General features: G+C 35.5%; 1 non-coding gene and 1 pseudogene across 2 annotated transcripts; one reads left to right on the top strand and one right to left on the bottom strand.

Moving 5' to 3' along the window:
• Positions 1–201: 201 nt before the first annotated feature.
• LOC145161552 (pectinesterase inhibitor 7 pseudogene) lies at positions 202–1,150 on the bottom strand (annotated as a pseudogene). The gene is made up of 2 exons (XR_013738530.1): positions 1,135–1,150; positions 202–1,033 (listed from the first exon to the last, which is right to left on the bottom strand). The product of XR_013738530.1 is annotated as a pectinesterase inhibitor 7 pseudogene (transcript).
• Positions 1,151–1,970: 820 nt separating this feature from the next.
• On the top strand, positions 1,971–2,043 carry TRNAK-UUU (transfer RNA lysine (anticodon UUU)). Its single transcript has one exon. It is a non-coding gene; the product is annotated as a tRNA-Lys (tRNA).
• The last annotated feature ends 11,876 nt before the right edge of the window (positions 2,044–13,919 follow it).

The following is a 13,919-nucleotide window of genomic DNA, read 5'->3' as shown; positions in this document are numbered from 1 at the left end:
TTTGAACATGTGATCGTGAGACAGATTGTTACATTACAATATGGTCTTTTCACTGAAATATTTAGATTGTAGCTTACCTAAACATGTTACACAACTGTTGCAAAACTAATACTGTATTAATATGATTTTAAACTTTACCACCAAAAAGTACCAAACAGTACCTGACAACATTAATTCTAGAGATGGTAGGACCCAATACCATAAAGGCTAATAATAACCCCTTGTTATTTATTGATAACATCAACATTCAAACCCTCTTTAAAACAATTTTTTTCACTCTAGTGAAACCACCCCCAGTCATGCTGCTTAATTGACAAGGGGTTCACTATAACCTAATAAATATAATAAATATAATAAATATATTTTACAACAAAGCAGTGCCACTCTCTTCTTTTACAATAAAGATCTAAGAAATATTACTAATGAGAGCTAAAGCATTGCTTGTTAACTCTGCAACATTTACTATATACCCTCTAATCGTCTCCTTCATCTTCCCAACATTTTCTTGAAATCCATCCATACACGTATCTTCATCTGTCAACGCAGCACTCACCCACGTCTTCACATTCCCCATTTTCTCTTCAAAATCCGGCCCATCCAATCCCTTCATTTCGACCACCGATTTCCGCATCTCATCCACCGAATCACTCATATTCTCCAAACAGTCCTCCACCGCCATCCCGTCCTGCATACTCACATCCCGCCCTTTCAACAGCTCCCTCACGGCTTTCGACGTCGATTTAGCACTCTTCAAGCTCACACTCAGCGCCAGACTCGCCAGTTGCATTTGGCTCGATTGGACAGTGGTCGCAAACGGGGACAGGGTTTTGAAGCACAAGTCGGCGTACCTTGTGGCTTCACATGACGCCTTGATGAAATCGGTGTCGGAATCGGTTTCTAATCTGAGTCTTGGAGTCGCGGAGATGGTGGTGAAGGAGACGAGGGCTAAAACTAAAAGGGATGCCATGAAACATGTGAAAGGTTGCATTTTTTCTGTGGGTGTGGTTTCCTTGTGCAGTGTGTGGAGCTATAACTATAAGAGAGTGTATATAAAGTTAAAAAGGGTACTACTGTCCTACACGTGAACTGGTTGTCAAAAATAATTGGTAAAGACAACAGGAGATGATAAAATACCTTATCAATGGAATGGGGATTACGCTTCCTCTTGTCATTCTGTGGTTCGTTTATCTTTGTACTCAAGGGAAAACAACAATATAAAAAGCGAATAGAACAAACTTAGGGAAAATAAGGATCATCTTCGAAAATAATGATTACCAAATTTCTATAAACCTTATATAAATGCAGAACTCAAGCACAATACAGTAATATACTTGAAAACAAATGTAAATGAAATGGAATTTCTCTTCGGTATCCATTATATATGGTCAGGAGAAAGGTGCACAGTTTGCACTTTTAGGACCTACCATACCACGGAAACTTTTATTTATTTATTTATTTTTTGCGAGAAAGACAGTGTACCTTACAGCATATATGCATTGAATAAAGGCAGACACGTATAATTTTCCTTCTCTTGTTCACACAAACGATAATAAAAGATAAAAGCATCATGGGTCCATTTTTCTAAATAATAATCTGCAAAGTTGAGACTTTAGTGATCAAGATGATTAAGAGTGGAAGAGTACTGATTGCAAGAAAGTGTTGTAACAACATCCATGACTCTTTAGACGATCGAAATGTAATGAAATAATCGGGTACTTAATTATAGTACTTACATTGTAAATTTGTCAATTGCTTATTTGGTAGTCAATTTTTTCACATTTAGACTATAGCTTGACCGAGTTTTTGTAAAACGCATAAAGATATTTTAATCATTTAATTTATGTGATTTTTAATTTAATTATGGCTTATGAGGGTTGTGAAAGTCAAGCTATAAAATAAATGAACTGAACATAAAAATATATATCAACTGTATCCGTAATATATCATGTTTCGGTGAAGTTAAACGTAGAGCCGTTCTAGCTCAGTTGGTAGAGCGCGTGGCTTTTAACCACGTGGTCGTGGGTTCGAGTCCCACGGATGGCGGTATGTTTGTTACTTTTTCATCATTTTTTTTTAATGGACAAACTAAAATTCCATAGATACGATGAGAAAAATGGAAGTAAAAAAGTCAACTAGTTTTACAAGGTAGACAAGCCCACAGTTCATCCGATCTAAAATTCTAAATCAGTTTAAAAGAGCCTGATACAAATCAATCTGCTCTTCAATTAAAGCCCCAAATCAAAGGAAAATACTCCGGACTCTGAAGTCTGGACCAATCCGAATTAAAAGTAGATACAAGCCCAGTTCATCATATCTCTTCATATTTGGTTGTAAAATGTTAACTGTATTCTTTTACATGTAGACCTTTTTTACAAATTATTATATAAATAAAATATGAATGTTGTATGTATAACCAAGGTAAATTTAGTGTAGAGTGTATTTTAGTGTAAAGTGTATTTTTATATAATCCAATTTATATGTCTCATATCATTATTATATCATACATCGCAACACCTCAACATATCATAATTATGGATCTAGCACCACATGTATGTAGGTCAAAAGTTAATATGGTTAAATGGTATGAATATGGTATAAAACTCCATAGGTTTTACCTATATTTTCAAAAAATACACGGCTTTTTTGGCCATAAGTCCCAAAAAACTGAAAATACATGATGTTTTTGTCGGTTTACTTCTTTCATTTTAGTATAATATTCAGTTGGATGTATCCGAAACTTATTGTTATCGGATGGTCATCACAACTATTGTTGATAAGCTGGATGATTAAAATTATAGCATTCATTGACGTCTTCAAATTTGGTTTTTAAAAAACATTTATGTTTTATATTCAACAGATTTTTAAATCTGTATAACGGAAAATTCTGAGATTTTTCAAATTTCTCAATAAAAAATGTTACTTAAAACTCAATGAGATATCAATGCTATGTTTTGCGTACCAGCTAAGCTAGCTATTAAATAAAAAGTTAGTTGCTAGCTGATAAAAAAATGATTTTTGGTAAAACTTACTGAAAGATATAAAATGACATTAAAGGAAATTTAAAAGAATGTGTTTTTATAATTAACTAAGGGTGTATTTGAAAATTTTTTAAAAAACTCCTAAAAAGCTAATATAAGTAGCTTTTTAAAATCTCAGTCCAGTATGGTGTCTTGTTTTGACCGATCGTGAAGATGTTTTTCTGTTTTGATTAAGGTGGCATTTCGATTATCTCTGGTGTTTCTTTTCTCTTCGGATGAGATTTTGGGTCTCTTAAGTATGTGTATGGGGGTGTTCCGTGTGAGCTGGGCAAGATGGCATTCGTTCTCTTGGGTTTTAGCTTTTGATTTGGATCAAGAGTGCAACCGTTATCCTATCCGCGGATCGTGTGCAACTTTGTTTTCATAAGGTTTTGCTTGGTAGCTGTTTTGTGGTGCTTAGTTGGCATTGTAAGGGAGTTGTTTAGGTCCCTTCAAGGTAATGGAAAGAAATGGGTATCTTTAGGCCCGGAGTGTTGGGCCAATGATGTGAGGACGACGGTGTCGGTAGGTTATCAGGAGCATTCCCGTCATGGGTTGAGGGCCAGGGAGGGCATACCAGATTCATTATGTGGGCTCAGAGGCAATCCAGACCTATGATGAGGACCTTGTAGGGGTATTCCAGTCATAGGCTGTAGGCCTAGTATCAGGATGGTTCATTTCTTCTGCTTGTAGTGCTTCCGGTGTGGACGTGTTGACGGGCGATCGGGCGAATCGTAAATATGTTGGTTGGATAAGGGAAACAATAAGAATTGAGGGAAGTATCAGTAAAGTATCATAAAGTCTCGACAGGTTGTATGCAATAATTCCAGTTGTTCGCTAGCGGTTGTTAGATTTGTGATTCTCAAGTTGGAAATTCCTTATGCACTCGTAAATCATAAAGTTCTCGGTGATTGTATCGAGTGGGTGCCCAGGTGGGGGTACACCAGAGTCGGTAAGGGTTGGATGTATCGCAAAAGTTCACGGTTTGATCGTCGTTGCTCGTCAAAGCAATAGTCGGTAATGACATAGCAAAGAGTCAAGGGTGTTAAGATTTTGGGTTCATCATATGGTTCGGTTTTGGGATAAGTTCGAGGTCGGTGTGTTTCGAGGATCATTCTTCATGGTTCTGGTAATGCCCCAGTTAGGGACTGGGGGTAGATTCAAATGGATATTCATCAGTTTTAGGGAAGATTCCGTGAGGAGGTATCATGGGTAGCCATTTTCGAGGAGGCTTTTGGTGGAAACTCGTGTTGGGAGTAGCGAGTGGGACCGTGCAAGGTCCGTATCCAGAGCGGAGGGGGTTAAGAAATTTGTATATCAAAGGCATTAGTTGGAGGATTCATAGTCTAGTTTATGTGTCTGCGCTCTAGGGTGGCTTCATCTTGTGAATGAAGGGAAAGTGATGAGGTTTCGGGCTCTTAGCAGCAGTGTATCGGCCCGACAGTCGAGGAAGTCTATATTTTATATCTCTTGTGTGTTTATGGAATTGTTATCATCAAAGGTTGGATAGATTTTTCGATGGATAAGTGGCATGGTTCTAGCAATCAGATCAGTTTGGGAGGTCTATCAGGGAGTCAGACCAATTCGATACCCAAGTTCAGATATATAAGGTTGGGTCTTTGCATGAGATCATGGGTTGTTCTTCTTCAGGTTGGCAGTTTCTGTTTGGGTTTTTATTGTTTTGGAAAGGTAGTTTATGTGCAGAATTTTCGGGGTCGTTCCTCAAGCGGTTGTTTGGGTTGTGAGTGTTAGTAAGGAGCGATTTCGAGGAAGAAATCTAATTTAAGTAGGGGAGAGTTGTAACATCCGAAATCTTAAAAAGAAATTGTTGAGAATAACCCTATTTCTAGGTCAACTCGACGAGTTGGAGGGGCCAACTCGTCGTGTTGAAGATGGATGGATCGCGAGGGTTTAATGAACCAACTCGACGAGTTGGGGAGCCTCAACTCGACGAGTTGGCAGCTGGGAAGGAAACCCTAATTTTTAGGGTCTTGCACCCTATTTAAAGTCCTTAAGTCCTTTTTCTTGCCTCCTTATCAGCCTCCATTATTGTCCAAACCCTAAAACGAGTTGTAGCCTCCATTGTCAAGTTTTTGGAGACTTGGAAGGAAGTTTAGTGCTCATTTTGTGCATTGTGAAGGAATTAGAAGATCTTGAAGTTTCTAGCTTGGAGAAGGAAGTCTTGGATCCAGAATAACTCCATTTCTTGCAGTCACTTTAAGGTATCAAGTTCATACGTTGACTTATGGATGATTAGATCTCTTTATTTTGGGTTTTGTTGTGTTTTGGCCTCTTTTTGGGGATGATGATGGAGTAAAGTCATTTTAGGGGTTGTTCCTTCATATCTGAGTCGGTTTTGGTACCCTTGAGCTTAAAGGTGCAAACTTTATGAGGATTTTGGTGTCATGCATGCATTAAGTCAATTATTAAGACCATTCCAAGCTTAAGAGCTTCATTTACACATGTATGAACGTAAAGTTGGCAACTTTACGTGGTTTTCCAGCTCAAGGAAGTCAGATCTATGTTTTGGAGTCATGTCCTCATGGATTAAGTGCTTAATGTGTTAAGAGGTGGGTTTCGGGCGAACTCGGCGAGTTTGTTGGATAAACTCGGTGAGGTTGCTCGGTTTTCCCCGACATTTTCAGATTGATAGAGGAAATGTAACGTCTGGTTCCTGGTATGCTTTTAACTCATTTATTTATTTATTTTGGAAGGGTAACTCGACGAGTTGGTGGCCCTAACTCGTCGAGCAGAGGGTAGAATATGTGCAGGGTTTAAGCTATCTACCCGACGAGTCAAGAGCCCTCGACTCGGCGAGTAGATCGGCCAGAATGAAACCCTAATTTCGGGGTTTAGCACCCTATTTAAGCTCCTTAACCCCCATCCCTTGGCCTTATTTTCAGCCTCCTTGTCCCAAACCCTAATCCACGAAACCCTAGAGCTTTCTTTGAGAGTGTGAGCCATTTTGAGTGATCTTTGTGTGCTTTTGAAGCTTGTGGAAGAAGAAGAAGATAGAGGGCTCAAGAGGGGAAGAGTAGATCCAAAAACTACACTCCCTTTGCTATATTTTCTGGTAATTAAGTTTCTATCTTGGCTTTTGGTTCATTAGATCTCTTTATGTCCTCTTTATGTGGGTTTTTGGTCCAAGAATGATAGTTTTTGGAAAATGATCGACCCAAGTGGGTATTCTTCCAGATCTAGAACCTAGAGGGGCTGTTATTGATGGGTTTTAAGCACTATAACAATTCTAAGGTGCACATACAACCCTAAATGCTTTGGATCTAAATTTTCTCAAGTTATACATGCAATTTCATTTTATCCAAAGCATAAACCCTAAATAGCATACAATTGGAGATTTAAAACATAAAATCTAGTTTGATGAATACCTCTTAGTTGTAGCTTGTAGTTCTTGGCCTTTCAAGAGCTTAGTACTTCAAATGTGATACCTCTAATAAGTCACAAACACCAAAATCAAATGGAGGAATATGAGAGAGAGTTTAGGAGGCACCAAAAACGGCTAGGGTTTCACCTTGGAACACAAGTGTCGATGTTGGGAGTGCAAGGGTTAGTATTTATAGTGTGGAATCCCTAGGGTTTCATCTTGGAAACCCTAATTCATATGATTAGGCCTTAATCAATCCAATAACCTATATGATAGGCCCTTTGGACTAAATCTTCATGGACTCTCACATAGATTTAGTCCATCCTTAATCAACATTGATCATTAGCCCAAACTATAAGTAAAACTGATTTACCTAATCAGTCCCTGTTAATTTAATCGGTCTTTTTTGATCACTAAATTAATTCCAAATTAATTTTTGATCAATACAAATTAAATAATATGATTTCTCAATTAATATATTATTCTTATAATATATTAATAAATCACAAATAACCTCTTTCTCAAATATCCATCCTATCAAATTGCTCCGGTGAAGGCAACCCAAAAGGACCATGCTAATATCGGTTCAAGTACATACGTATTATAGTTATGGGCTTAGACACCTAATCCAACCGTCTCCCACTTGGATAAGTCTAATAAATATAACTGTAAGTACGATTTCAAAATCCGATTAGCAATTGTAGCTCTCAAAAGCCGCTGTCGAACTCTGATCTTATCAGTAACACGTCCTTTAGATAAGGGATCAAATATTCCACCATTCTACAATATATCCTATAGACATGAGACATGGATTATAGTCATTCTCTCTGTCCAAGTTCTGTTTCCGATTTCCGATTTATGATGACTGACTAATTGAACAAATCAAATCAGTCCAGGCTTGGCCAAGCACTTAGGGTGTCATCACTAAATCATCGAGGGGCCCACATATATCGCTTTTATCCCTCTTAGGGTAAAAGGAACGGATAAACTTCGACTCATATGCTTGCTCAATTTACTCATCAAATCACACACAACAATACATTTTATAACACCAAGTTACTGGTGCGTTTACGTATCATCAATGTGCAACCTACTTGTAAACTACAACTCATATGTCTCCGTTTCAAGAATATAAGATATTATCGTCTCACAATCACTCGTGATAAAATCCATGAAGTGATTCATGTGAGCGTGGGTTTAATCCAATACTCAAATTCCTATTTCAGGAGTACTCATGAACACTGTAGCAAACATTTGTTATGTCTAAGCTTTTAGACAATCTACAGACGGATTCATGAAAGTCTTTCCTCATTACTTACTTCCAAAGTATGATCGACTGTGGATGTTTGAATAACCTAGTTATTCGGGAAGTAAAACATGCGAAGTGAAACACAAGAATAATTTAATCCAATATGGTCTCAAAACTTTTGAATATAAATAAAAAAACACTTATTATTTAATCACCATATCGATTACATATTATTCATTGTATCACTGTTTCGACTAATCAACTTAATACTTGAATTAAAACAATAGTTATACCATGCTCTAAGCATGCACACTATGTTTACCTATGGTCCTTTCTATATGAAAGAGATCAATTGGAAACATTTCCAACGATGCTTATTTCACAATTCCAAATCCTTATCATAAATGTAAGAATACCAAATTCTTCCACTATTAGAATGTGTTAGATTCTAAGGTATTATGAAATGATCATTTTGTAATGACTAGGCACCAAAGTCACAGAGACTTTTCCAATTACAAAACATTCCATTGGAGATACGAAGTCTCATATTCAAAGTACATTCCTTTGAATATCTTTCTTGCATAAAAGTTTCCACACATAGATTCTTAATATCCAACTCCCATTATGGAAACATTTCCATATTGCCATATGACTATCCATTCTTAACAGAATCCTATCTATTCAGAATCACGTCAATATGGTCCATCCATTACTGTACTTCCAACTGTCTATAAGCAACCAATCTTCAGCGAACTTCAGATTCTCCTTGACAGTTGCTTAAAACTTTCAGTCATATCTTGTTCTAGTCCATTTTCCCTCTTAATACCCAAGGTATTTGGAAATTAGAACAATCGAATATTATAGCATATGTAATCGATCCTATATCCGAAGCACATAGGATACGATTCATAATGTCTTACATGAAGACATGATACTAGACCAGTCCTTTGCTATAACGTTTCTATATATATATATATATATATATATATATATATATATATATATATATATATATATATATATATATATATATATATATATAGAATTTCTAATGTTGAAACATTTCAACATTACATTCATATATATCCATGACTAAGTCCCTTTAATAATTTCAATCTAATCTTTTAGATCCGAAATGAAGTATGAGCTCCTCTCCCTTAAAACTTTCTATAGCGAAACAACTTTTCAAAATCTACAACTTTGCAAATTAAAACTTTGTTTCCTATTAATAGTATTGCTAACTCGTAACACTTAATGTAATAATTGTGCTCCCACTAGCATAATAATTACATACTTATAAGCATAACACTTATGCTCCCACTAGCTTTGACATGTATTCAGAAATCAGCTGGACTTCTAGAATTCAATACTTATTGACTTTCTTACCAAAGCTCAGATTTCTGATACGAGATTCTTCAATAAGTCTTTATCTAAGCTCATTCACCTTTTATTAGAAAGCTCATATGTGTGTTTAAACTATTTCAGAACTTAGAACAATAAGTCCCGAATATTGAAACTATTTTCCATTTTCTCACAATTTGAACTATGAAGAGGGATGTCGTAATCATAATCGAATTTGAGAACACAACTAACACAACTGTTATCTCCTTAAAATCTACCGGTGAAAGCATTTCCTCACAATCATTTTCATGAAGGAGAGAAACCTTTTGCCACTTAAATTTTATAGTGTATGTGTTCCTATCCATGTGAATTTGTCATAACCATAATCACAAGACAAGGTTTGTCACAAATCCAAACTCATATGGACCGAACTTTTTCAATCTTAATTTCTTGCCATCTAGTAGCACAAGGGCCTACCATTGCTTCCAAGTTGTTGTGCAGCTCACCCCTATCGATCAATGTACTTTCATTGACCAAGGTGCTTTGCCTTATGCAATCAAATGAGAACTCATAGAACTCACATGCATAGTTAACTTAATTGGAACGGGCACAGAAACAAGAATATGTCAACATGATAGGTGGCAAACCTCAAGTCGTGTGCTAGTGATAAATAATAGGTTTATTATTGATTAGTTCTTAAAACTTTTCAAGATCTTTTAAGACTCCCACTGACCTCTTGTCATATAAGATTCTCTTGTTAAGGAACATTCCTCGACAAACTAATATTCAAGAATTAGTACGGGTTCTTATCAAGAACAACACTTCATATGATTGGTTATTGGTCATTGTTTTATCCAAAACATCACAACTTCCAATCTCAAATGTATATAATTAAGAAAACTTTTCTACTCTACATTTCATGATGTGTTTATAAACCTACTCAGGATATGTCACTCAAGATACAATCTCTGAGTATGACTCTAAGACTTGATTTTGGAACGAAGTATGACTCACCCTTCTTGATTCAACCATTTCAACAATTCTCGATTCCTCTTTTTAGCCATACAAATGTACTAAGGTGTCCTTAGAGGATCAATTGTGACATGGTTTCATAATCACTAAGATGATCATAAAACACGATACTCAAGTACTCTCTTTTCCTTTCAGATTGGAGAAACTTTTATCTTTCTGCCTAATTGATTCTTCTTATTCGTTCTGCTATACATTGGAACTTTTTCAATGATTCAGAATCACACTTAATCTTGTAAGTATAACCATATTTACTAAGCTTTCAGTAAATCATGACGAATAAACTTTATCGTACTTTGTGGTGGACCTGACCAGTTCACATCAATGCGTACTAGATCCTTTCATCTTTCACTTGACTTACATACATATGTAACAAGGAATTAGTTCCAATTTCCCAAGTACCATGGTTTTCATACATCACATAATTCCAAATTATATGATTCCAAATTTATGTCCAATTGAAACTTGGGCGATGAGAATCTTTCCTTACTTGAAAAAATTACGACACTACCACAATCGATATAACTAAGAATCAAACCATTTTCAGCATTGCTATTAATAGAAACATACAAACAACAATTTTCACAAATGTCATTGCAAAGAAACATAAAATAAGATAAAATCAAAATTTTTCTTTATTTATAAAATGCGGAAAACTTGTCCTTACAATGCAAATACAAATGAAAACTATGTTACTAAATATTCCTAAGCAATCTATCATAACTCTTAAGCAGCAGCTCAAAAATCTGATCATCGAATCATGTGATCGAAATCCATCTCTTCACGATCAGACTCAACTCACTCTTCCTTTAAGCTTCCTTTCTTTTCTTTGATCCTACAAAACATCAAAATGCAATCTTATCACATCATGTATTAAGAATCTATAAATTAGGAACTTAATAGAGTTAGATAGTAGACTTACCTGAAGTAGAGTCATACATTTTGACTTTACCATCCTTGTGATCCTTCACGTAGATACAACAGTTTCGCATCCAATTCCCCTTCTCTTGACAATAGAAACAAACATACTCTTTGGGAATGACACATGGGACAATCCCAGACCTGGCCATTCTCTTATGGTCAAACTTTTCGACCATGGCCAATTTCTCTCCCTTAGGAGAAGAAATCTTTTCTGGATCATCATTGCCATCGCCTATGTCTATGGAAATTTTGGAGGTAGATCTTCCAATCAAATTTGCTTTACCAATGCGCCAAATCATTTCTGATTCAGCAGCAATCAGCAAATATGTCAGATCAATGAGGGTCATGTTGTGATCTGTCACACAGTAGTCATTAACAAACTGACTATATGACTCGGGAAGTGACTGAAGAACCAAGTCAACAGCTAGCTTCCTTGGGAAAACGACACCCAACATTCCTAGTCTATCAATATGTAACTTCATCTCCAAGACGTGAGCACATACAGACTTTCCATCTTCATGTTTACTTGCCAATAGGGCTTGAGTGATCTTCAACTTTTTAAGTCGACTAACATGTGGGTCAGGGAGAATTATTGGAGGTGGTGGAGGAAGAGAAGTTCCACCAACGCACGAGGAAGGGATTGATCTTTCACCTTGATCATCACGTGGAATATCATCTTCATGAGGAAAGCTTTTTCCAAAAGATTCAGGATGACCATAGTTGTCAGAACTAGACATCTCTAAGGGAGAAATTCAAGTTCGTTGATTCAATCCTTAATATAACACCCAAATGAAATATTAAGGCTATGACCCAACACAATGATTCACAATTCGGAAGAGGGATGTCGTAATCCAATTATAAATTATTTGTCGGTAGGTAAATGACGATCTACCAATTCCACCATGAAAACAAATCTTAAACGAATTAGTTTTTAAATGAAACTCCTAGATCTTTTGAGATTCATTGAACTTTTCAATGACATGTTTAATCTCGATTACGCCCTTCAAGTTTGTGATTGGGATACCGAGGATCACAAACAAGGTGTGAATAACCATGCAAATTAGCTTGGTACTCTCGAAGTCATTTATCACCTAATCAATGTGTCGGTTAGCCACACACACTATATTGATCTATGATAACCTACGAGCTATCCATTGTCATCCTTCATTAGTCCCATATTAGTGTGTCGGTTAACCACACACCCACCACTAACGACCAATAAGGTGAAATGTGTAATTTCATGGGTTAGCATCAAATTCACATTTTTTCTTAAGTAACTAAGATTGGGAATTAAAAAAAAGTTTAGTTACTTGTATTTTCATTATACTTATTAATGAGAATGTCCTATCTTACCCGTTCGGCTAACGACCTTCCACTAGTCAAGAGTGCGGTAGGTAAGAGTGTATACCCAATGACGGTCATTTTACAGGTCGTTCCTTAAACACCCATTATAGACCACCTTCGTGAATGAGGCCTACTAACGGTAAGACTGACTTTCAACTTATACATATATAATATATTAGACTTTTATTTTTATATAATATAAGGGTGTATATTAAACCTTTAAAATACTAGGAGGTTTAATCTTTTAAATAAATTAGACTTTTAATTCAATTAAAACTTTAAACCATTCTATTATGGATTTATTAATAATCTTTTAATTAATCTTTTAATTAATTATCAACAAAGCCATAATTATTCCTTCTAGTTGTGTCCATTTAAATCTCCAAAATTAAAACCTTTAATTCTAAATTTAAATTATGAAACCAAAAGGATGTATTTTAAACATTTAAAATACTAGGGTTTTAGAATTTAATATTTCACAATTAAAACTTTTAATCAAATTTTAAATTCCAAAACTTGAGGGCAAGTTTTGAAACTTTTCAAAACCTCTAGGATCAATTTGAAATTAACTAAATTAATCATATGATTTATCTATATCACAAAATTGACCTAATCTAATTTCATATAGCAAGATGATTCAAATCAAATTCTACAAATAATTAATTTTTCACAAAATCAAGTAATTATCTTAAAATTTGACAATCATCATTCAATTAGATGAGGATAATCATTACCATATCAGAAAAATCGAAGTTTATCAGTCAAAGCAGTTTGTGGTAATGATCCTAATCTAAAACTGACCAAAACTCGAAAAATCTGCCAACAGATGATCCAGCTCGTCGAGTTCCCTCATGGGACTCGTCGAGTCCAGCAGTCAGAGGCAAAAAAATGAAACTTTTTCAGCTTTAAAAACAATACAATTGCATCAATATAACAGAAAACACCCTAGGCTCTGATATCACTGATGGGTTTTAAGCACTATAACAATCCTACGGTGCACATACAACCCTAAATGCTTTGGATCTAAGTTTTCTCAAGTTATACATGCAATTTCATTTTATCCAAAGCATAAACCCTAACTAGCATACAATTGGAGATTTATAACATAAAATCTAGTTTGATGAATACCTCTTAGTTGTAGCTTGTAGTACTTGGCCTTTCAAGAGCTTAGTACCTCAAATGTGATACCTCTAATACGTCACAAACACCAAAAGCAAATGGAGGAATATGAGAGAGAGGTTATGAGACACCAAAAACGGCTAGGGTTTCACCTTGGAACACAAGTGTCGATGTTGGGAGTGCAAGGGTTAGTATTTATAGTGTGGAATCCCTAGGGTTTCATCTCAAAAACCCTAATTCCTATAATTAGGCCTTAATCAATCCAATAACTCATATGATAGGCCCTTTGGACTAAATCTTCATGGACTCTCACATAGATTTAGTCCATCCCTAATCAACATGGATCATTAGCCCAAACTATAAGTATTAATGATTTACCTAATCAGTCCCCGTTAATTTAATCAGTCTCTTTGATCACTAAATTAATTTTAAATTAATTCTTGATCAATACAAATTAAATAATATGATTTCTCAATTAATATATTATTCTTATAATATATTAATAAATCACAAATAA

This window comes from Lactuca virosa, chromosome 2 (genome assembly GCF_052849685.1).
Source record: "Lactuca virosa cultivar CGN04683 chromosome 2, Lactuca_virosa_CGN04683_v6, whole genome shotgun sequence".
Classification (NCBI taxonomy): Eukaryota; Viridiplantae; Streptophyta; class Magnoliopsida; order Asterales; family Asteraceae; genus Lactuca; species Lactuca virosa.
This window is presented reverse-complemented; position numbering and strand designations above follow the sequence as displayed.